Below are 25937 nucleotides of genomic sequence, written 5' to 3'. Positions count from 1 at the left end.
ACTCTCTCCTTTAATATTCCCATAAAGATAAAAGAGGTAACACCATGCATAGGCGGACAAGCAATTAAAGTCTGCAATAATAATAATACTAATAATTCCTACAACATGGGGTTAATATATGTAAAGTGCTTTTTATAGTGCCTGACACATACTAATAATAATAACATTAATATTTCATATAAGCCCATGGCCTGAAGACCCAAAAGGCAACACATTCAAAATTGTAGTGTAAAGTTCTCAGAGGGAAAAGAAGTCTAACAAGAAAATGACAATTTATTTGTACGTTATTAGTGCTCCATTAAAACAAATGTATTACTGTTAGAAATTAAGTAATGGGTGGGCCAGGCACACACAGGGCCGGCAGCTACCTCTGTGCGCAGCCTGAGTCCACAGGTCAGCTCAGCCACAGGGGTGGTGAAGAAACAGCCTAAGAGGGAATCAATGCGGTTGTCAGCTAAACTTGCCCCCGCAAAAGTGGAAACAAAGCTAAAAAAGGCAGCAGGAAAGGATAAATCTTCAGACAAAAAAGTGCAAACAAAGGGAAAAGGGGAGCAAAGGGAAAACAGGCCAAAGTGGCCAACCAGGAAACTAAAGAAATTTACCTGCACAAAACAAAGAAACCAAAACTGAGAAAAGTCCAGCCTCTGATGACACCAGAGATAAAGAAGCCAAGTTTAACTAATATCATAATACATTGCATCTTATCAGTAGTCCCTATTTCCCTTCTTGTACAACCCAGAGGAATACTGTTATCAACTATTTTGTAAACACAAGTTTGTGTGAGATATTGAATTATGGGAGAGTTTGACTGTCTTGTCAGCTTAACATTCCATAGTTGGGGGTTAGTTTTTATATCCTGTAATACAAAGCATATTAAATGGCAATATGGAGTTACGGTCCTGCATTTAATGTCCTGAACAGTTTAAATTACTTTCATTCCCACATTATTTTTAGTAGAACTATTTCCTAAAGAAACACACTCTTTGATCATGACTCTCCGTGTCATAATTGTATGCACTGTAACATCTTTAGTAGTGGGAGTCCTGCTTTTCTAATTAACTTTGTTAATGTGCTGTGGAAGATGGAAAATATGAGTATGTAGTCCATATTATTATATTGTGAATTGGTGAGATCTATGTAACAGCTTACTAACATGTGAAGATACTGGCACTTGATAGCCTCTTATGGAAAATTTGCTTCCCAATTTTAAGCTGGAAAGTTACTGAAATAACTTTAAAAATTATAACACATGGCTTTTTAGATTTTCACTATATATGTTAAGAATTGCGAACAAATTGAAATGTCTGTGTACTGATCCTCAACACAACCAATAAACCAATTATGAAAGAAAAAAAAGAAACTAATTAATGACCAGTTAATAACAGCACATTACATTTACTAAACATTATATAATAGGCAATCACCTAATTATTTTGCATGTATTACCCTATCATGTAATTTTTGCAACAATCTTAGGGGAAAGGTACAGTTACACTCATTTTATAGATAAGAAAACTGAGGCAGAGAGAAATTAAGTAAACGGCTAACGGTCACACATCTAGGAAGTAGTGGAGCCAAGATTTAAACCTAGTTGAAGTTCAAAGCTTGTGTGTATACTTTAATAACAAGGAGATGATTTTCATATTACTAACTAAATTGATAATTAAAATAACCGGTTAGTAATAGACAACAGACATGCAGTAAAAACTGTGTTATGAATAGATCCAAAAAGACTACACCAGTAAGATACGGAACTCCAAAGGAGAGCAAGCAGTCAGCAGAGAAAAGAGCTCAAAATGGATTAACACCAACTAATAAGACTGGCAGACCTTCAATACTATGAAATGAAAGAAGTACACAACCTACACATTCCTGTATGAAAGACCTCTCCACTTCTTGAAAGGCACAAAAATGGACTTGATGAGTCATACAAGTATGGGTATGAGTTCCAGCTCCAGCATTTACTAGCTGTGACCTTGAGAAAGCTATTTAATCTTCTCAAGCCTTAGATTCTAATTTGCAAAATAGCACTATTCATATCATTACCGACACTACTAAAAATGACACAGTATAGAGTTCTTTGCAGAGTCTGCCACATACTTACTAAGTGCTCAATAAATGACCAATATTGTTGATTTCTGTCAATAACTAATGCTTATTCAACATACCTCTCTGCCAAGAAAAATCATTTTTACACTTAAAAAACAGAACAAACACAGATGATTAAGAAGGGATAAACTAAACTGATAGTTATTACAAACACATCTACCAATTCATCTAGGTTACCTAGATTCCTTTATACTAACCCCTACTAATGAGATTGTTGAACCACTACTGAAATCAAAGTAAACAAGAGATACTAGAAGATATATATGAGCTTAACACAGTTCTTCAGACAAATTCTAGAAGTGATTCCTAAACAGCTGATTCCTACATATGCAAAAGAGAATACTGGTGACTAGTACCAGCACAGTTTCATAAAGAAGCCAGGTGAAAATAACCTCATTTCCAGTAATGAAGAAAATAGCAACAAAAAAATTAATATATTTTAAAACAAGTTTTTACAGTTCAAACTATATTGAAAACTGTCTTAACTCTAACAAAAGTGAATTCTAAAGGGATCAGTAAGGATAACGTAACCAAACAGCACACCAGGCTTGACATGCTTGCCAAAGAGCCAATGCAATTTTATGTATTATCAATAGAATACAGTGCTCCAAGTAAAAGAAATAATTATCTCACTCTTTCAACATCACTGAACTGTTATCCTCAGTTCTTCACAATGACCCAAGAGAAAATTTACCAGTAACAGTACCCAACTAAGAAATGAGAAAAACACAAAAAACAATCAGTATGAGTAAGAATCCACAGAAAAGGGTAATTACAAGAGAGAAAGCTTAAAATCCTATGATGAGAACCAGTAAAATTAATGCAAATCTCTCTCTAGGCAAGGGACACTCAAAAAAAGCACTTTCCAAACACTGAAGAGCTCTTTGGTTGCTAGAGGATTAGTCTTACTTTGAAGGTAAAACCTAAGGACCACAGGTGATAGTTTCTGGAAAGAAGATTTCAACTCTAAGGCTGTCCAAAAAAGAAAACATTCAGGAAAGACTCGATCACTAAAATAATTTCCAACTTTAATATTTACGATCTTGTCATTTTAATATAATCCGATAAAGTATTCAGGAAAAAAAAACCATTATTATCAAAACTAAGCTAGCTCATACTTCACTGTGACACTTTATGATCGTCCTACTTCCTACATACACACTAAAACCTCAATTCTTTAGTTCAAGAAGTAATGTCGTGGAGATGCCTTAGAGGAGGATTCATTTGGAGCAGGGGTTCCCAACCCCCAGGCCACAGACGGGTACTGCTCTGGTACTGCTCCGTGTCCTGATAGCAACCTGGCTGCACAGCGGGAGGTAAACTGCCTAAGCTCGTCTCCTGTCAGGTGACCAGTGGCACTGATTCTCATAGAAGCACAAACCTTTATTGTGAACTGCACATGCGAGGGATCTAGGTTGCACGCTCCTTTGGAGAATCTAATGCCTGACGATCTGAGGTGGAACAGTGTCGTCCAGAAACCATCCTCTCATCTCCCCACAACTATCCCTGCGTGGAAAAATTGTCTTTCACGAAACTAGTCCCTGGTGCCAGAAAGGTTGTGGACATTGATTTAGATGTTAAAAGGAAAGGAAATTCCTGATTCAATAGAACTAAATGACATACATAGTTCTGCTACTCTACATAGATAACCAAGAATTTCCCATGTATATGTATTTCAAAGTTTCATAGATTTGAAGTATCTTTAAGAAGAGACAGAATCAATGCGCTCATTGTCTCCCCTTGTAAAGGATCCCATAAAAATGAAAGGATGATCTACTCACCACATCTTCAACACCTAACACAGATACTGGCACATAAAAGATACTCAAAACATATTTTGCTGAAGGAATGAACGGCAAACACTTATCAATCACTTATGATATGTCAAGCTAAGACCACTAAGTGTCTTACACGCAATGACTCACTGAATCCTTACAACCGCCCTATGAAGTCAGTTATATTATTTTCCCATTTTACATAAGGAAACAGAGATAAGCTGACAGGGAATCCAGCCAGGGAAGTGAGACCTGACTTCTGAGTCCAAAGCACTTCTAATTACTTCACAATAAATGAGTGACACCAAGCTGAGCGCACCAAACATGGTGATAACAGCAAAGGCTGAAAAAGACACATGGAAAGCTTAACCATTCTTCAAAACAAAAACACTCTCCTGTTATATTTTGTTTACATGTATCACAAATGACCCCACATTTGTGATACATATACACTCACGAGCCCTATTTACTCATTCTCAGCTAAGCAAAATCACCTAAAGAGCTTTTTTTAGATAAATGAAGAGGGGTCCTCATTCTGGATACACATTAGAGCCATCTGGGGAGCTTTAAAGTATACTAATGCCTGAGCACACTCCTGAAATTCAGCTAACTGATATGGGGTGGGTTCCTATACTGGGTTTGGTGGGCGGTGTCTGTTTTCAGTTTCTCCAACTTACTCTAACATCCTATTTAATTCTAACTTTTAATGAAGTTGTATGGCCTGGCTTTCCTTTGTTTTTGTTTTGTTGTAACTCCTCAGATGACTACAATACACTGCTGGTCAAACCCCAATTTCCTTTCCTCTGTTTTCAGACTTCGTGGGGTGCTGAAAAGTGAAGGCACTGAGAAATACAGACCCAAAAGTGAATATGTTGTTTATAAATAAGCATAAATATCACCCTAATAAGAGGAATTCAAGCCGTACTTGGAAGAATCTCTACAACATATAAACAAGAGGGAAGGTAATACCAGCAACCCATCTTGAAATATTCATGCTTTCTGCAGCACAGTAAGACACCTTAGGATCTGACCCCATATCTAAGACTGTTATAAACCATTGCTGACTAGATTTGTTTATCCTATAAATTAGTGGGTAAATGAGGATTCTACTATGAATTATGCCTCAAGGGACAGAAGCAAACTTGCCAGTAGAAACCTAACTCATCAAATTCTTCTACACCTTCTGAAACTTTGTCACGTTCTGGGTCTAAATGCTTAACGTACTCTATGTGCCCTAAACAGTAAGTATTGTTCTCTGATTAGGTCAGTTGCCTCTCAAACCGTTTCCCAGATTTCTGAAGTTTACACAGTCTCAACTTGGGCAGATCTTCAAGGAATCCCAACCTGCAAGACAGTAAACAGATGTCCTGTCTGCTGAAATTACCCTGAAGGGAACAGTTTTCTACTATTGTTCATTATTCAGTGAAACTATTTGAAAAAGCAAAGCAGACTATTACGCAATCTCTAATGAACACAAAGCTATTTTTTAAAGTGTCTGGCTTTAAAAAAAAAAAAGAAAAAGAAAAGAAAACCTATTAGATTTTAGATTTTTAAATCTAAAAATCTAAACCTATTAGATTAGATTTTTAGACTTTTGCCTGAAAATCTAAAAGCAAGAAAGGATTTAACTTCTCTGACAAGTATTCTCTGTATTATAGGATAAAATATAAATGCCAATCTAAAATAGCCAAATAAATAACACTATTAATTCAATAAATCTAAAATTTAGAAGAGTTAAGAATGGCAGGTAAAATCTTCCATCCTTCCTAAAGGAAAAGATTTAACAGAATCTCTAAGACCTCCCTATCAAAATCATATCAAAGACTCAGTTCCATGGCAGGGAACAGTTCAAATTTGACCAAAATAAATATTATAGCTTTTTGATGAACTAGAATAATTTCCCATCAAACATAATGTCTGCATAGACCAGTAACTACAGAAAGATTTGAAATCTTTCTGCATAGAATCACTAGGCTTCTGTTATTTTGACTTCTTTCATTCCTTCATTCATTCATTCATTCATTCATTCACTTAGATATTTACTGAGTGACTTTTCAGATCAGTCACCTCTGCCAGGCCCTGGAAATATGAAACTAAATCAAACACATAGGTCTTACTTTCATGGGGCTCATATTTTTTAGAACAGCAAGTCTCAAACACACTGTTTTTCTTTACTCTCACACAACTGCTGACACCAGATGTGTGGGTTCTTTCTATACCATGTAATTCTTCAATTCGCCAAACACCAGCTGGGTATCTTACAATTTAATTCAATTTTTGACACTATCTTCCTGAAGTTAGTGTCAGATTCCAAAAGTTAAGGGCACAGTCCTACAAGACTGCCCTCACTTCAGATGCCAATTCCAAATCCAGGCCTCCAGTACGTCTGACCAACCAGCGATAAATCGGGAGTTCCCACAAAACCTTCCTCAGATTCAATAATTTGCTAGAATGACTCACAGAATTCAGAGAAACACTTTACTTGCATTTATCAGTTTATTATAAAGGACATGACAAAGGATACAAATGAAAAGCCAGATGAAGAGATGCACAGGACAAAGTATTTGAGGTTAGGGGGCAGAGCTTCTCTGGGCCTCCATCCTCCCAGCTCCTCCAAGTGTTTGGAAACCCAAAAGCTCATCAAATCTTGTACAAGAGTTTTTACAGAGCTTAATGGATGGAGCTTAATCTCCAGCCCAGCTACCCTCCTTTCCAGAGGTCAGTGGGGCTGAAGGTTCCAACCCGCTAATCACTTGCTCTTTTGGGTGACTAGCTCCATCCTGAGGGGCTTGACCCAAACCATCTCATCAGCATTAACTCAGGTGTGACCAAAGGGGAAGCATTACGAATAAAAGACAGTCCTATCACTCAGGAAATCCTAAAGGTTTGGGGAACAGTGTGACAGGAACAAGAACAAAGACTAAAGATATTTCATGTTATTTCAAGGCCCTTTAAAATTTAAAAAAAAAAAAAAACTCTTAAAACATTTTAAAAATCCCTAAAATTTTCATGGACCCCTCAAAAATCTTATACATTGATATCTGCATATCAGAAATTCAGACCAAGAAATGTCTGAAATATTTATTTCTCTTAAAAATAACTTCTATTGGAAGTTTTGAAAAAAATAAAAATAAATGCATTACATGCTAATATAAACTATGTTTTAATGAAAAAATATTTTATAAAACAAGGTAATTTTATCAGGATATAAGAACAACAACGTTTCACATTTTTGTAAAAAATTTCCATTTTCAAAAAAAAATTTAATCCAGGAGAGGAGAGACGTAGTTTTACATTTTTGTAAATCTTTTTAATATCTGTTTTAATAGAAAACAGATGGATAATCACATCTGTTCTTGTAGTCAATCCTTTATGATATCACACACATCATGTAGCATCTGGAAACCTCCATCAAACAGTCATGAAAGAATGAGAGTAAAAATGACAAATTACATGTTATTATGAAAATAAGTTTTGACCTTGGAGACTCTCTAAAAGGGTGTCCAAGATCCTCACACTTTAGGAACCACTATTCTAGAATGACAATTAGGAAAATTAATGTGATTACAGATTGTGGAAATTGCTAAGAAGAAAAGGAGAAATGTAACGAGGAGGGGCAGGGAGGCAGCCTTAACTGAGGGGAATCCAGGAAGGGCTTCTGAGAGGATACCTGACCAGAGAACTGAAGAACAAGCCATCAGCCCTAGGAAAACTTGGGAGAAGAGAATACTTGATGACTATGGATTTTTAATCTTTTAAATAAAAATGCTAATATTTACATTTCATAAAGCACACAAGTTGTATTTTAAGGGAAGAAAAAGGTCTCTAGACGGATAAGCACTAGCGTGGGAGTGATACACATTCACATTTTTACTAAAGGAACTGTTAGATAAATAATAGCCCCACTTACTGATATAAAGTTGTGTGTTTTCGAGACAGGATCTCGCTCTGTCACCCAGGCTGGAGGGCAGTGGCACAATCCCGACTCACTGCCAACTTCTGCCTCCCAGGTTCAAGCGATTCTCCTGCCTCAGCCTCTCTAGTAGCTGGAATTACAGGTGCCTGCCACCACACCCAGCTAAGTTTGTTTCGTATTTTTAGGGGAGACAGGGTTTCACCATATTGGCCAGGCTGGTCTCATACTCCTGGCCTCAAGTGATCTACCCGCCCGGGGCCTCCAAAAATGCTGGGATTACGGGCGTGAGCCACCATGCCAAGCAGGAATAGTTGTATCTTAAAATGACATTAAGTAATTCAAAACTACCAATTTCATTTATGTTAATGAATTATAAAATACAATATACTAGTAAAACCCTTTCAGGAAAAGTTACCATAGCTTTCAATTAGCAATATGCATATTCCTGATGCCAGGGTCAGGGTCAATCTTTACCTAGTAGGCATGTCTATGAAGCTAACACCAGAATTCCTCTAATAAAGGCTGCAACTCCAATAAAGTTCAGAGGTAAAAAGAAAACGATTTAAGAAACATATGGGACTTTCAGGACCTGCAAGTTGATGCTGTCACACCCCAAAATACATCAGACTAGATACAATCAGCAAAATCCAGGAGCCGAGTAATAATCCAATCTCTGTTCTTGGGCCAGGATATGGAGTTTTGAACTTGTGTGAGCCACGAAAGTAGAAAGTGAGACCTTTCTAAAAAGCTTCAACTCTATGAAAATTGCTAGTGTGGAAGCAGAAAACAGTAACTACAATATCTTATTAGCTAAACATAAACGCACCAAATGACTATACCTAGTCCCAGGAATCTACCCAAGAGAAATAAAAACATCCAAAGACATAAAAACATACAAATGTTCATGGTAGACATTCATAAGAGCTAAAAACTGGAAGCAACCCAAACCACCAAATGCAGATGAATAAATAAACTGCAGCACAGGTTGAATATCCCTCACCCAAAATGCTTGGGACCACACGTGTCCAGATTTTGGAATACTTGCATTTTCAATCCTATCTTTACACCACAGGGCAGAGAATAAGCAAAAACACCACCACCACCACCACACAGTGAGTAACACAGACAGGTCGTCTTGGCCCCATGTGGATCATCATGGGGAATCTGCTGTTGATGTATCAAGCTCCCACTTTATCATGCTCTGCAGGTATGCTTGCAGGGGGCAATTTGGGCATACAGGAAAAAAAAAAACTTCGTAACATAGCTGAAGGAGACTGGGAGGGTCTCTTTCCCCTTGGAGACCCCGAATAAACTGTGTGGTGTGCACCTGTGTTTTGACAACGATCCATCACATGAAGTGAGGTATACATTTTCCAATGTGGCATCATGTCAGCGCTGAAAAAGTTTCACAGTTTGGAACTTTTCAAATTCTGGATTTTCCAATTAGGGATGTTCAACCCGTATATCTGTTCTATGGAATTACACTCAACAATAAAAAGGAATAAAATATCAATAGACAAAACAGGAAGGAATCTCAAAAACATACCAAGTGAAAGAAGTTAAACAAAATGTTATGTACTACGCATATAATTTCATTTATATGAAATTCTAGAAAAGGCAAAACAATAGCAACAGGAAGCTGATAGATAAGTGGTTGCCTAGGGCCAAGGTGAGAAGGCAAATACCCACTGCAGAAGGATACCAGGAAACTCTCCAAGTGGGAAACTATTCTATTAATACATCTTGATTGTGGTAGCAGTTAAGCAATTGTTTACAATTACTAAAGTTCATCCAACTGTGCATTTAAAATGAGTGGAATTGCCAGGCGCAGGGGCTCATGCCTGTAATCCCAGCACTTCGGGAGGCTGAGGCCAGAGGATCACGGGGACAGGAGATTGAGACCATCCTGACTAACACAGTGAAACCCCATCTCTACAAAAAATACAAAAAAATTATCTGTGCGTGGTGGCACGTGCCTATAGTTTCAGCTACTTGGGAGGCTGAGGCAGACGAATCGCTTGAACCGGGGAGGTGGAGGTTGCACCTTTGCACTCCAGCCTGGGCGACAGAGCGAGACTCCGTCTCACCAAAAAAAAAAAAAAAAAAAGTGGAATTTGTTGTGTATAAATAATACCGTAACTGAGCAAAATCATACACACTTTAAAAGTCTGATGAAGAAACAATTCATACATGCGCTGACTCCCAATTTTACTCTCAATTTCAGAATTCAAAGATCCCCTGAGATGCTATAATACCCAAAGAGCTAAGCTAAAAACCACATACAACCCCACCTATTATGTATAATATAAAATAAATATCTATTGACTGTTTTTAATAAACCTAGGTCACCAAAAATAAATTGTATTATTGTAGAAGACAAAGTATGCTACTTAGAATTTTCCTGTTTACAGTATTTCGGAATTTAATGAGATTATTTAGACCATAGATAATTTGTTTCTGGAAAAGCCTGCTTATGTAAAACAAATTCAGAGAAACTGGAAAACGTTAAAACACTTACCATTCCCCTGCCCAAAAAGACATGATTTTTTTTTAAATTCACACTACCCAATATTCTATATCAAAAAGCGTACTTCTCAAAGTATGCAAGCCCTAAAAGCAAACATTCAAACCTGAAGGGCAGATATGTGCTTGAAAAGATCTATGAACCTCTTAAAATCATCAGCAATATTTTCTATATGTGTACTTGAAGGCATTTCCCTGTGGGGGGAAAAAAAAAGACTTTGTCGTTCTTCAAATTCCCAAAAAAGCCCATAACCCAAAAAGAAAGTTTTAAAAATTAATAGGGCCGAGTGCAGTGGCTGGTGCCTGTAATCCCAGCATTCTGGGAGGCTGACACGGGCCGATTACCTGAGGTCAGGAGTTCCAGACCAGTCTGACCAACATGGTGAAACTCATCTCTACTAAAAATACAAAATATTGGCCGGGCATGATGGCTGGCACCTGTAACCCCAGCTGCGCAGGAAGCTGAATGCAGGAGAATCACTTGAACCTGGGAGGCGGAGGCTGCAGAGAGCCGAGATCCCGCCACTGTACTCTAGCCTGGGCAACAGAGCAAGACTCTGTCTCAACCAAAAAAAAAAAAAAATTAACGGTAATAAAAACTTATTACCTACATGTAGTTACGTGTTTGAATGAAGAAGAATGATGCAGGATGTGGGTGGCTCATGCCTGTAATCCTAGCACTTTGGAAGGTCCAATTGGGCAGACTGCCTGAGCTCAGAAATTCAAGACCAGCCTGGGCAACATGGTAAAACCCCATCTCTACTAACACACACAAAATTAGCCAGGCCTGGTGGTGTGCACCAGTAGTCCCAGCTACTCTGTAGGCTGAGGCAGGAGAATCACTTGAACCCAGGAAGAGGAGGTTGCAGTGAGCCAAGATCACGCCATTACACTCCAGCCTGGGCGACTCCAGAGTGAGGCTCCATCTCAAAAAAAAAAAAGAAGAATGGGTATGGACGGACATACTTGTTCCTTTATATATCTGTATTTTAGTTATAATAGAATTGAGCATGTGTTTGTTTTTAATTCAAAAAGCATCAAATAAAAAAACTAAGGAAAAAGATTTTTAAAATACAGCAATAACTGTGATTTGCTATGTGGAGTTTCACAAAATAGAACAAACTAATGTTTCATTTTTTTCTGACAGGGCTACTGAGGTTGACAATGATGGAGACATAATATATCTTGATTTTAGCAGGTCCCTTTACATCTGTAAAATATGAGCTGAATGAAGCAGTTAAGACTTGAAAGGATAAGAAAAAGAAGCCCACACACTACAAGCCAAAGCACCTGCTGATTTTAAAATCTCATCTCTTGTTAACCTGACTCCTCTTCAACTCTGTGAATATCACTGCACACACATATACAAATTGCCAGAAAATATGCACACATATACACGCCATCAACTTAAAGAGGTAACTAACATCTGGCCTGGTTTTCAACAAGCAGAGAGGCCTGTTTAAGAGAAGCCTAACCTATGCTTCAACAATTGAACAATTTGTCCAAATTTATTACAATAAACCTTCACCAGGAAAAGCAGGCTTCCCATCATCTTTGTAACAGACACGATAAGGATCTGCTGAAAAGTCCTACTAAAATAATTAGGGACAGAAGTAACTTTAAACTGTTAGAACCATACCACCTATCATTTTTAAGCCTGCTTTATAAAGCTGAGCTACGGAATGCTGAGGTTGCAACCTGTTGATCTTTTAAAACAGTTCACAGTATTCAAAAACACCGAATTATTAAAATGTTTTACCACTAAAACTAATTTAAAAATTAAGTAAATCTAATGGTATTCAGTGGTCACAATGCTATTTTAAATACAGTTCAATTAAATTCTTAAATTATTACTCTTGCTGGGAATAGGCCCCAAAATCTGGCCATAAACTGGCCCCAAAACTGGCCATAAACAAAACTTTTGCAGCACTGTGACATGCTTCTGATGGCCTTGACGCCACACTGGAAGGTAGTCAGTTTACAGTTTACTGGAATGACAGCAAAGAATACCTGGACCACCCAGGGCGGAAAACCCCTTAAGGCATTCTTAGACCACAAACAACAGCATGAGCAATCCGTGCCTTAAGGACATGCTCCTGCTGCAGATAACTAGCCAGACCCATCCCTTTATTTCCGCCCATCCCTTTATTTCCCTTAAGGAACACTTTTAGTTAATCTATAACCTATAGAAACAATGTTTATCACTGGCTTGCTGTCAATAAATACGTGGGTAAATCTCTGTTCTGGGTTCTCAGCTCTGAAGGCTGTGAGACCCCTGATTTCCCACTCCACACTCCATGTTTCTGCACGTGTGTCTAATTCCTCTAGCACCACTGGGTTAGGGTTTCCCTGACAGAGCTCGTCTCAGCAACTCTGGTTACAGAAAGATGCTATTAGCCAAAACAGACACAAAAATAGTTTACAACAATGCTTCTCAAGTTATCAGTGGTGAAGAACTCATTTTCCCCCAATCTATCACAGACCAATACTTTAGTAAATTACAATAAAAATTACTTACTAAAAAGATGAAAATCAAACACACACACACACACACACACACACACACACACACAAGTCCAGGGATATCACTTGGATATCAGAGCAGTGTCAAACTACTATAATAAAAGTTTCTAAACACTCAGTCTTAACCCTGTGTTTATTCTGTGCAGGCCAGTGTTCCCAAACCATTCCTCGTACTTTGAATAGCACTGGTTTACAGAATCCGTCACATTAAGCAGGTAAACAGTTCTTTCCCAACTCCCAAAATTGAGCATTTAGACTACAGAATCAAACACATTTATGTCACGAAGTCTCTCAAAATACATGAACACAATAGACGTGAGCTCCAAACTGTGTAATATCAAGCACTTATGTAACTGTAAGCCCAGTAGCATAAGACTGTGGCAATTGTTGAGAAGAGAGTAAGAAATAGTTTTCTCTGCCACTCCTTGCTGCTTCTACAGGAGATGACAGGCATACTCCTCCACTGAGGTCAAATCACAACTCCCTTAGCTCCAATTCTATTCTGAACATTGTATTTTTAAGAATGGTTAAAAAAAAAAAAAAAAATTGTTTCAGCAGTAGGGCCCACTTTGAATCACAACTTCTATAAGACAGTGATTTATTTATTCAGTGAGTAAGCCCAGCTGAAACCCCAACATTCAAACCTCTCACTGCTGTCTTCCATTTGTTGTCTAGTACACAGTAATTCTAGAAATATTTATTTCTTTGTAAAAATGTAATGTTTGAGTAAAAGAAAAAAAACTTTAGTAAAAGCTTAAACATGAATTCTTATGAACGTATACACCAGTGTGACTGACTCCCCAACCCTGTAGTCTACACAAACAGAAAAATCCTATAGCATAGTGGTTGAGGGGCTGGGAACCAGAATCCAAAATACAGTTTGAGTGCCAGCTCTGCGGCCTTAGGTAAGTTACCTTATCTACCCTAGCCACACCTTCCTCCTACAGAGATAAAGACAGTACCAATCTCAAGCACTGTTGCAAAAATTCAAAAATAATCCACTCAAACTACCCAGCACACAATTACTAGTAAGTCTTCAGTAAATGTTAGCTACTATTAAAACAACTATTAAAACAAACATTTCACCTCTTCTCTTTTTTCTCCCTTTTTATTTTTTAGAATCATCGAGTCTGATTTCTTTAATTTTTTTCTATCTTTTTTTTAGAATTGTCATATTTCACCTACTCTCATTCATTCATCTATCCATCTGTCCATCCAAGGAACATTCAGTGACTAAAATATGCCTAGTTACCCTTATGGTACAGACACTTCTCTCCCCAGAATGTTTACAGTTCATTCCGCAGAGAGGTTTTTTTCAGCCTATAAGAGGTGAATTATAACTTATTAACCCAACTGATGCCAAACTTCCATTTTCTTTAAGACGCATCAATCACCTGGACATGCTATCCTTATAACAACCCATACCACAAAGTTTTACAACAAGATGCTTTAAATCTGCATTAAAAAGTCAAGAGTTCAATTAAATTTACTCAAAATATTCTGTATACATGTGTGTTTATCTGTATGTAATTTTCCCTTAAAACATCATTAAAGACAAAGTACAGTCCATAAGTTTCTTAAAAGTCTGAAATAAAAAAGACAAAGCTCAAACTGTACCAGTCACTGCCTAGTTGAAGAAGAGGTCAGGCAGGATGCACAATTCCTACTTGGCTTTATTACAGTTTTGTAGCTTCTGGGAGGTAAGTCCCATAGCCTGAATTTCTCACATCAATCACCAACAAAGAACAGCTATTGCTGTAGAAGATTTTTATTCTCAAAGAAACTGTAATGCTGTAAAATCTCCCTTCAGCATATTCTGCAAAGTCAGTATCTAGACTTTCATTTAATTCTGGCTTTTTTCACTGACTGATCGTGAACTTGGCAGTTTTCTTATTTGGTTAAGCCTAGATCATTTTTTCTAACACTGAACAAAGATGGTAGTTATTGCCAAAATGTAAATTCAAAAAGCAGAAAGCTGCATTAGTCTTAAATTTAACACATTTTATGGCTCAAGTGGGATAGGGTTCCATTTCATAACTGGCTGAGTCAAACAATAAATGGGATTTAAATCACTGCTGTTAAGTTTTGATGTGAAAGAAATTTAAGTTACTTCAATAGGGGAAAAAAAAAAGATTTTTTGCTTCTGACACATATGGGATTAGTTACAATGCTCCAATACACTTAATCAATATCATCCTCTATAATATTTCAGTTTGAAAGGGCATAATTCATTATTATTCTCTTGGATCTAATGCTCACTGATGGTCCACATTTTTAAAGTTAAATCAACTAATAATTGTTGGCAAAAAGAGAAGGTAGAGAATTTAGCCTCAAGAAATTCAAAAGAATGGTAATAATCTTATAAAAATTAGTCACATATAAGTATAATGATGCAATCAAATGTACAAATATATAATCATAATTAAGAATTAACTGATAAGATGTTTAATTTATAAGTTTCTGCTTTACCAATTCAATATACATAACCAACCAGAAAATTTTCCCACATGTACCTGGTTGGTAATTTTTCTAAAATAAAAATGAGTGATTAAGAAGCTTAGCTGAAACAAAATTCATTTCCTTTCTCATAAAACAAAAAAACCGTTCAGAATTGTTATGAACTATCTACCTTCTAACACATTCTAAGTTTCTTACATTCAAGCTTATTACATTCAGGAGCACTGGCCACTGCTTAAATAGAAGGCAGGACTTCAGGTGATTTGGGCACTCTCATTATAATTTGTTCCTGCCTCCTGATGCAGAAGGAAACACGTGAAAAGCAACTACGACTGCCTCTGGGAAGAGGGTGGTTGGAAGACAGGGATGACAGTGAGAGTTCCTTTTCACTATATACTTTTACTTTGTCTTTGATTTGTGTGCCATAGGCATGTATTACCAGTGTAATGGTTGTGTTTAAACCGGCTTAATAAATTAAAAGGGTTTCCATTTCCCTGTATAAAAAGCGCACCACAGTAAGTCCACAAGGTGGTTATTCATCTTCTTTCTGGTCAAGAGGGCCTTTAGAATGAAACCGAAGCTGATGCATTTCTGTGTAAAATGTAAAATAGGAGTTTTCTTCTCTCCAAAAGGAAAATACTTCTATTTTGTTTTAAAGGCTACCAGTAAACCACACTTGAAAATACCATCAACAAGCCTTCGTTTGGAGGATGAAAACAAAAGGTGACAGGCAAGGCCAGGTGGTGGTGGCTCACACCTGTAATACTAGCGCTTTGGGAGGCCAAGGCAGGAGGATCACCTTAAGGCCAGGAGTTCAAAACCAGCCTGATCAATATAGAGATGCCCCATCTCTACAAAAGAATAATTAAAAAATTAGCCAGGCAAGTTGCACACACCTGTAGTCCCAGCTACTAGAAGGCTGAGGAGGAGGATCACTCAAGCCCAGGAGTGTAAAGCTGCTGTGAGCTATGACCACACCACTACACTCCAGTCTGGGCAACACAGCGAGATCCTGCCTCAAAAAACAATAATAGGCCAGGCACAGTGGCTCATGCCTATAATCCCAGCACTTTGGGAGGCTGAGGCAGGAGAATCATTTGAGGCCAGGAGTTCAAAACTAGCCTGGCCAACACGGCGAAATCCTACCTCTACTAAAAATAGAAAACAAAAACAAAAATTAGCTAGGTGTGGTAACATGCACCTATGGTCCCAGCTACTAGGGAGGCTGAGGTGGGAGGATTGCTTGAGTCCAGGAGGTGGAGGCTGCGGTGAGCCAAGATCACACCACGGCACTCCGGCCTGGGCAACAGAGCAATACCATCTCAAAAATACATACATACATACACACACACACACACACACACGCACATACACACATACACACATATATAAATAATAAGTTGGGAATTAAAGTTTGATTTTATTTTGTGTGTAATAGTGATTTTCCAAAGGGTTGAGTTTTAGGACTACAGCTGTCCATTGAGAAGATAACTTAGCAGCACTGTCCAAGAACAAAATAAAGGCTGTTAAGACCAGTTATACAGGCTTTGGTGATAGTTGAGAAAGGCAGCAAGAACTGAACAGTACAGACAATGTAGTTATAAACTCAAAGAACTAAGTAAGTGATCTTAGGAAAACCTCAAGAAACAGTCAAAGACGATACCAGAAGCCTGCATGACTTGGGTAGACAGTGATATCACCAATGGACAGTAAATAACATTAGATGGCGACGGGGAGAGGTGGAAATATAGAAAGTATTTTTAAAAGAATTCATAGTAAGCCTCAAGATATAACAAACATCTGTGGCACTTAAGCACTAGTTAAGGTACTATTAAGAAAATCTTAAAATGTTATGCCAAAATGCAGCTGATGTTTAAAGGGTCAAAGACTCAAAGGATTAAAAATACATACTTTTTGACTAAGTTAATACTGAGTTATCACTATTTTTCCCGAATCCAATTTTTTTTTTCTATGCCTTAGCATGGTACCAACATTATCAAGAATATGGCATACTATTCCAGCATATTTAAGTATCCACTTCAGCCCTTTCAGTTTTGATGAAACAAGTAGTTTGTCATCAAACAGCTAAGTAAATTATACTACACTTTGCTATTAAACCTAATCTTTACTGGATATAACCATTTTAAAGAATGATCTACCTACCAGTAGTAGTTTACAAAAAAGGAAGCTATATTCTCTTTAAGATATTATCTAAAACCTTGCCAAATAAAATAACATCCAAGTACCATAAATTAAATATTTTACCAAAAAAATTATAAACTAATTTTGAAAAGAAGGCAAATGCAACCAAATTTTCTGTAAGTGCTAAAATTAGGAGCTTTTATCTAAGAAACGACCTATGGTAGACTTGAAGTAAAAGTAAGAAAATCTAAACACAAAAATAAGAATTTGCAAAGATTCTTTTCAAAGCTTCATGCTTTGTAGTGGCTTTTTTCTCCAAGGTGTGGGCTAGGACTGAGCTGCAAGTCCAGAGCATTGCTGCCAAGACTTAAAATACCTGGAGTTGCTCAGCCAAACCAATGAAGTCCAAGATATTGAACAAAAGATCCGAATTTATCATATGCAGAAACCAGGTGAAGCAAAAAGTGACAAGGCAAAAGATAAAAAATGCTTATTGTACACCCACACCTTTTAATGTTAAATAGATATTTGAGGTGTTAACCATATAAATCCAGGCCAGATTTGCTGTAACAACTAAAGTTAAAATTTTTTAATCATATTCCATTTACTTGGGAAGCCATCCGGTTTGGAATTCAACAGTAACTATTACCAACTATTAAAATCAATATCTACTACTAAAAATCATATCAACAATGTAAGAAATTACCCACTCAGGTTCTGTTTATTACAGTAGGAAGGTCATTCACTATCTTCATATCAAACATATCTAGGTTTCATATCAAACCTAGAGATCATAACTGATTTAAGTTATCTCCCCCATGAGAAGTACTGTGTATGCTGCCTTAAATTATACCCAAGAAGACAGCTACAAGAAACAAATGACAGACTGTCATCACTAGCATATATGTCACAAAGTAAGCACTGTCAAAAAGGAAACGGCAATGAATTTCAATAAGGTGTCTGACCCTAAGGGAAAGGACCAATGGCCCAGGATGTTTGCAGGTTTATCCAAATCTTGGGAGGAACATAAAAATGGAAAAGTCTGGCCCCGTGTGGTGGCTCATCCCTATAATCTCAGTACTTTGGGAGGCCGGGGTGGGTGGATCGCTTGAGGCCAGAAGTTCTAGACCAGTCTGGCCAACATGGCAATACCCCATCTCTACTAAAAACACAAAAATTAGCTGGGTGTGGCGGCACACAGCTACTTGGGAGGTTGAAGCATGAGAATCGCTTGAACCTGGGAGGTGGAATCGCAGTGAGCCAAGATCGGGTCACTGCACTCCAGCCCGGTCGACAGAGCGAGACTCTGTCTCAAAGGAAAAAAAAAAAGGAAAAGTCAGATGGACTAAGAATTACCACCTACCTAATGTAGGTAAATTACCTTAGGAACACCTACCAGTACTCTTCCCAATGCTCCTTAATATATTGATTTTCTTTACTATTGATCCCCAGTATCTTAATATGTGAACTCAGCAGTTTAAGGTTGCATTTTTCCAAACTTGAGAATATTTACTAAATTGACTTCTTAAAGCTACAAATCTTCTACAATATGACTGACTATTAAACATAAAGATTCTAGTATCTGTTTTCTCACGCATTTTAAAGTTAGAAGTCTGTAAGACACCTGAGTTTTGAAAAATGTATTTCCCAACGCTCAAACAAGAAGCACTAGATTAACTATTCTGTACACACCTTAACTTCTATTTCCTCCATCTGGATATTAATGAAATCACATAAACTATTTGTACCCACGTCTCCTCATTGATAAAATAGAGATGTATCAATGAGTTGTTGTATTGCTTCAATGCCCTAATAAATACACAATATTTAAAAGAGTACCTGTCACATAACACGTAACAACTACTGGGATCTTAAAGTGTATGAAGCTGCTATAAAATGTAAAAGAAATTGAGTCAAGGATGGCTGGATGTGATCCGAATTCAAGCTCTAGGATATATTCACTCTATGTCTTTGAAAAGCCATTCAGCTTCCTGGAGTGGGAAAATCACATGTATAATCCAGATAATACTAGTCTGCCCAGTTCCTGGAGCTACCAAGATATAACAATGTATGCTAAATGATTTTTCTATTATAAAAAGTCACTATTTGTAAGCAATAATATCTTACTTGCCTAAGCAAAAAATATAACTAAGCGATCAAAATGTCAGACGGCATAATGAATTTAATCCTCACTCACAAATACTCAGGTTAGAGATAATCCTGCATAACTGGTTTTTCACTCACAGCAAATAAAAACCTGAAAAGCAATGGGATAAAAAACAGATAAATTTAACAACCAAAAAAGGCACCAACTAGAAATATAAACTACTCAAGGCACCTAAAATTCAACGACAGGGGACATTTATTATAGATGTAACAGACTACCTGAAGGGATTTCCTGACAGATCTACTATCTCGTCTGGTTCAATAACACGTTCTTTCTTTTTTTTTTTTTTTTTGAGACACAGTCTCCATCTGTCGTCCAGGCTGGAGTGCAGTGGTGTGATCTCAGCTCACTGCAACCTCTGCCTCCCGGGTTCAAGCAATTCTCCTACCTCAGCCTCCCGAGTAGGTGGGATTACAGGCATCCGCCATCACGCCTGGCTAATTTCATTTGTATTTTTAGTAGAGACAGGGTTTCACCATGTTGGCCAGGTTGGTCTCAAACTCCTGACCTCAGGTGATGCGCCCACCTCAGCCTCCCAAAGTGCTGGGATTACAGGAGGGAGCTCGGCCCAATAATATGTTCTTAATGATAATACTCTACAATCAAAACATGGTTAGGTTGTGTTCAATATTCTCTGACTAAAGCAGCAGAAAATTATGTATTACAATTCAGAAAGACATATAGTTAAAATAGCTAAAATATGCAAGTTTTAGTGCTTGAAAGGATTTCAAATTATCTGACTGAAAAAATTATCTGACTGAAAAACTTATCTCACATGTGAAACAACTTACGTATATACCACTCAAGTCAGAAAACTGAAAGAAGAGGCCAAGGGTCATATAATTGTTTTGCTGTTAAAATATTAAAAGGCCAAACTATATTCTACTTCAGAACAGGATCTCAGACAAAAGCTTCCGTTTCAATGGAATTTAACAAGCTGCTGTCTAGTCTCTTTAACTTCCTAAGAGTACCACAAAAAATCTACAGTGACACATGTGATAGCCTAGCATTACAAATCCAAATTACTGGATTCAGGTCACAAAGCACTCCCACCAGCCCACTGCTGCGGTGGCTCACGACTGTAATCCCAACATTTCGGGAGGCCAAGGTAGGCAGGTCACCTGAGGCCAGGAGTTCAAGACCAGCCTGACCAACATGGCGAAACCCTGTCTCTACTACAAAAACAAAAAAATTAGCCAGGCATGGTGGCGCACGCCTATAATCCCAGCTACTTGGGAGGCTGAGGCATGAGAATTGCTTGAACCTGGGAGGCGGAGGTTGCAGTCCCCAAGATTGCACCATTGCACTCCAGCCTGGGCAACAAGAGCAAAACTCTTGTCTCAAAAAAAAAAAAAAAAAAAAAGTACTTCCACCAAAATTTTTCCATTAGATTTGAATAACCATCAGGTAGGTAAGGTAGCAATAACATTTATCCCCAAAGTTGTTGTGAGGATCACAACATCTAAAATTTAACACAAAATTTAACCAAACAACACAAAGTTTAACCAAACATCCCTGTACAGGGTCTTATAATAGGTGCTCAATTAACATTAGTGATTTTTCAAACAGGTAAGAAATTGACGAAAAGATGGAGACATACGAACAAGCCCAGAAAGCTAACTAGTTTATCCTCAATTGTGTGCTCTTTTCTCACCAACACTCTATTAATTTCTACAAAGCATTTACTAATCCAGTTTCTTAATGATTTTCAAGAAAATTTCCACACAACAGCAGTATATTCATTCATTCACAATATCTGAGTGCCTTCTATACACAACGTACTATTCTAGATATTTGGAAATACTGCAGCAAACAAATCTGACGTGGGTGCCACTCTCAGGAAGCTGGTATTCTAGTGTGAAGAAATAAGCAACAAGTAAAAAGAGTTTTAGACAGAAACAAGGACCAAACTGGATACCACAATTTGCAGATGCTCAAGTCCTTTATATAAAATGGTATGGTATTAGTAATTGCATGTAACCTAGGCATATCTTCCTATATATCGTCCCTAGACTGCGTATAACATTTAATACAATATAAATGTTATGTAAATAATTATACTGTATTGGTTATTTGTATTTTTAATTGTTTTTTTCCTAGTATTTTCGATTCATGGTTGGTTGAATCCATGGATGTGAGATTGCTGGATTCAGAACCCACAGATATGGAGAGGTGACTGTATATGTAACTCATACTTTTCCATTTATTAATAACATACTCTACCTTACTTACAAAACCAGGGGAATACGGCATCTAATAAGATAACTTACATAAAGGGGAAAACAAAATTTAAAAGGTAAGAAATTTCAATAGCAATGGGTTTCAAGCACTGACTTGTGGAGGAGACAAATGTTTTACACTTTAGCCTTCAAAAGGGTTGTTATCTCAAAGAGAAGGGGAAAATATATTAACAGTAAATCACTAACAGTATGGATCACACACCAAGGTGAATGATACAAGCTGTCATTAAAAAGTTCAGAAAAAGGAAGACAGCAATGTTTCTTCTCAAACATTAATATGCTATAAATCACCTGACTGTGTAGGTCAGGAGAGGGGCCTGAGACTCTGTGATACTGTATGTCTACATTTCTAACCAACTCAAGTGTAGCCAGCATTGCTCATCTTACTGATCATGGATCATACTTTGAACAGCAAGAGTCTAATGAACATAAGAAAGGTAAAATTCAAATGTTCTAGGGAACAAAGTGGGTTCAACATGAAAAGTTTAATGGGAAGAATTAGTTTGATCTTGTCTAGGAACAATGAGACCACCTGACAGAATAAAGACCCATTCTTTCATTTCTTTATCTTTGTTTTTTGTTTTTTGGTTTTTTTTTTTGGTTTTTTCTTTTAACTCATCTGTATTTGCTACAACTTCAAGCAAAATGTGACTCAGGCACTACATTTCCATCCACAAGACTAGCTCTGAGTTACTTTTGAACAGCTTTATGATATGCTTAGGTAGGCTTATAACTTTGCTCCTCCAAATGATACTTTTATTTGGAAAACAAGCCCTCTGGAGAGTTCCTTCCATCAAGTTCCTTCAGTTTAACCATTCTCCCATTTCACAAGGAAGTACCAAGCACTGACTCTTGCAAGGTACACAGTAAGAGACACATTGACAAGTCTATTGGAATGGACAATTAAAAGATTATTGAGAGAGAACATTTCAACTTAGTGGACTGACAAAAATGGGTATCTATCCATACTAAAGATAAAAGAAATGTGAAGCAATGGGATTCCTCATAAAGTGCTAGGACAAATGTGAAATGGTACAAATACTTAGGAAAATAATTTGACATTATGGTACTTAGTGTAACTGTCGAGGAGCATCCCTAAGTCCTACCAATCATGGTGTGAGACAGACATATCAAGACTCAAAACACAGGAGAATATAAACTATGATTTAATTCATATTTATTCATATAGACAGGTGAAAACAATCAAACTGTTTAATACTCCATGTGGTAAAGTTACAAAAGAATCATTAAAACAAAGCTCACCAATAGTGATTTCCATATAGGGGGAGAAGGGATTGGAGGAAGGGATGAAAAAGAGGAAGGGATTTCAAAGATACTTGTTATGTTCTCTTTCTCAAGTTGAACAGTAGGTAACTGGATGTTTAGACACTATCTTCCACGTATGACATTTTGATGTACTTTACAGTTCTTTGCTGATGTTATCAATAATCTTTAAAAAGTAATAATAATAATTTGGGGAGTCTGTGGTGGCAGATTCTAACAGCAACAGAGTTTTAGAAAGTATGAAAGACTACAAATATAAAATAGTCCTTTAACCATTAACTTAAAGAGGAAAAAGAGTCAGGGCAAAAAAAAAAAAAAGGAACACAGGGAGCTAAAAGAGACAATGCTGAAAATTTTAATATGGAAAAGTCCTGATGATGTTTATGTGCTAAGGGAACATACAGTTGGCCTTAACAATATGGACTTGAACTGCACAGGTTCAGGGAGTGAACCTTGCATATAGGAAAGGCCAACTTTTCCTATATGTGAGTTCCACAGGGATCCACAGGGCCAACTGTAGGACTTCAGTATGTCCAGATTTTGTGTACACAGGGGTCCTGGTTTCCCTGTGGATACTGAGAGACTGCTATATTACAGAGACAGAGGAATTGATGAAATAGGTCTAAAATAGGAAAGGAAGGGTTCAAGAATATAAGAAAAATTGGTCTTGGCCACTATCAATGTGCCAGGAAGGAACAAATGTGTTAAAACATCAGGCTAAACATAGGATGAGACTAATCTCTGGGTTCATCTACATCTACATATGGCTGAGAATGGTCATGAGAGTCAGGACTGTGCTCTACCTTGCTCACCTATATAATATCTCATATAGGTTATTGTAATATACCCCAGCATGTAGCAGAGCTAGACCTGGCATATGGTTGGCAATCAATAAATATTTGTTACATGAATGAAGAACAGAATACATCTACAGATTCAAGTTAAACTATATGGAGGATTTTTTAAAAAACAGAGTAAGTCGATTAAGTCACATTTTTTATTCAATATGTGATGATGAAAGAGAGGAATTTCAAAGAGAAAGAACTTCATGAACCAAAAGCAAGGTCATGCTTACTGCTTGAATAAGGATGTGAATCTAGGTCTGTCTTTAGCATGACTTTGTTTATTTATTTATTTATTTATTTATTTATTTAGAGATGAAGTCTTGCTGTGTCGCCCAGGCTGGAGTGCAGTGGCACGATCTTGGCTCACTGCAAGCTCCGCCTCCCGGGTTCATGCCCTCCTCCTGCCTCAGCCTCCCGAGTAGCTGGGACTACAGGCGCCCACCACACCCAGCTAATTTTTGGTATTTTTAATAGAGACGGGGTTTCACCATGTTAGCCAGGATGGTCTTGATCTCCTGACCTCGTGATACGCCTGCCTCAGCCTCCCAAAGTGCTGGGATTACAGGCGTGAGCCACCATGCCCAGCCTTTAGCATAACTTATTAAAGAAAAAAAACAAGTAGTCTGAGTGGCTGGAATTTACAGTTCCTACAAAGCTTGGAAAGAAATGAAATAAACCTGAACATAAATGCAAGAAACAAGAACATTTTGTTGGGCTTTAAATTCAATGGAAAGTCACTGCAAACATCTAAGGAAAGAAGTTAAAATCTGAATGTTCACATTAAATAAACGTTTTAACAAAAGTATGAATGGTAGACTGAAGAGGGCAGGGGAAAACAATATTAAAATAACCTATATAAGATACTAGAACATAAACTAGGAGTAGTATAAATAATAAAATGGAATACATACTCATTCATTTACCCTACTCTGTCAATTATCAGGTTCAGCATTGGAGATAAAACAGGTGAAAAAGCATAGTCCCTGCCCTCAGTAGCATATATTCTGATGGAGAAAACAAAGAAGAAAACAAACAAGATAGTTACAGGCTGCGGAAAATCCTAGACAGAAATACAGGGTGCTGTGATGGAAAAGTAAGGAGAAGAACAAGTCTATAATTCTATTTTGGACATGTTAAACACGAGATGCCTATGAGATATCCAAATAGTGACGTCAAACAGGCAATGGGTAATCAAGAGAAGCATTCAAGAGCCATTACTGGCAGAAAGATAAATCTGAGACTTACCAGCACATAAATAATATTTAAAGCCATGAGCACAGATAAGAATACCTTTAAAAATACTACTATAATTACTGCAAATAAAGCAGCAGCTACACCTAAATGGTGACTTATTCTGTCCCAGACATTGTTCTACTTATTGACATATATTCAGTCCATTTAAAGTCTCAAAACAATTCAGATGAGGAAAATGAGGCACAAAGACTTGCCCAATGTCATTCAGCGAATTTCAGAGCTGGGAATCAAACCGAAGCAGTCTGGCTCCAGAGCATGTACTTTTATTAACTTCATTACACTACCTATGTCAAGCAGAGACTAAAAGAAAAGCCAAAACCTAAACCACGAGGCATTCCAACATGCACAGATAGGGAAGAAACGTAAAAGGTGAGGAGTAAGTGGCCTAAAAGGAAGGATAGTGATTGACTGGGGTCATACACCAGTAAGAACCCTCAGGATTTAGGTATGAAAGCAAAAGAAAGAAATCATAAACTATTAAAATTGATAGGGATAGTGGCAATCATTTTGTGGATGAGAAAATGTACCTCTGGAGTAAAACAATCATAGAAGTGTTGTTAGTTACTGGTGGTTGCAGACTGGAACGCATGTCTCCTGATTACCAGTTCAGTGCTCTTTCTACAATTCTAATCTACATTAGCAAAGTTAGCTTTCGGAATGATTTGAGGAACATTAGTAAGGATGAGAGTGGCAAAGACACTG

General features: G+C 37.4%; 1 protein-coding gene across 2 annotated transcripts in view; it reads right to left on the bottom strand.

The window, feature by feature from the left end:
• The window catches only part of EIF3H (eukaryotic translation initiation factor 3, subunit H), a 122063-nt gene that overhangs the window by 78535 nt on the left and 17591 nt on the right, over positions 1–25937 (bottom strand). The gene's annotated exons all lie outside the window — the stretch shown is intronic.

The sequence above is a fragment of the Mandrillus leucophaeus genome, unplaced genomic scaffold, assembly GCF_000951045.1.
Source record: "Mandrillus leucophaeus isolate KB7577 unplaced genomic scaffold, Mleu.le_1.0 Scaffold749, whole genome shotgun sequence".
NCBI lineage: Eukaryota > Metazoa > Chordata > Mammalia > Primates > Cercopithecidae > Mandrillus > Mandrillus leucophaeus.
Note: the sequence above shows the minus strand (reverse complement) of the source record. Positions and strands in the feature narration are given on the sequence as shown.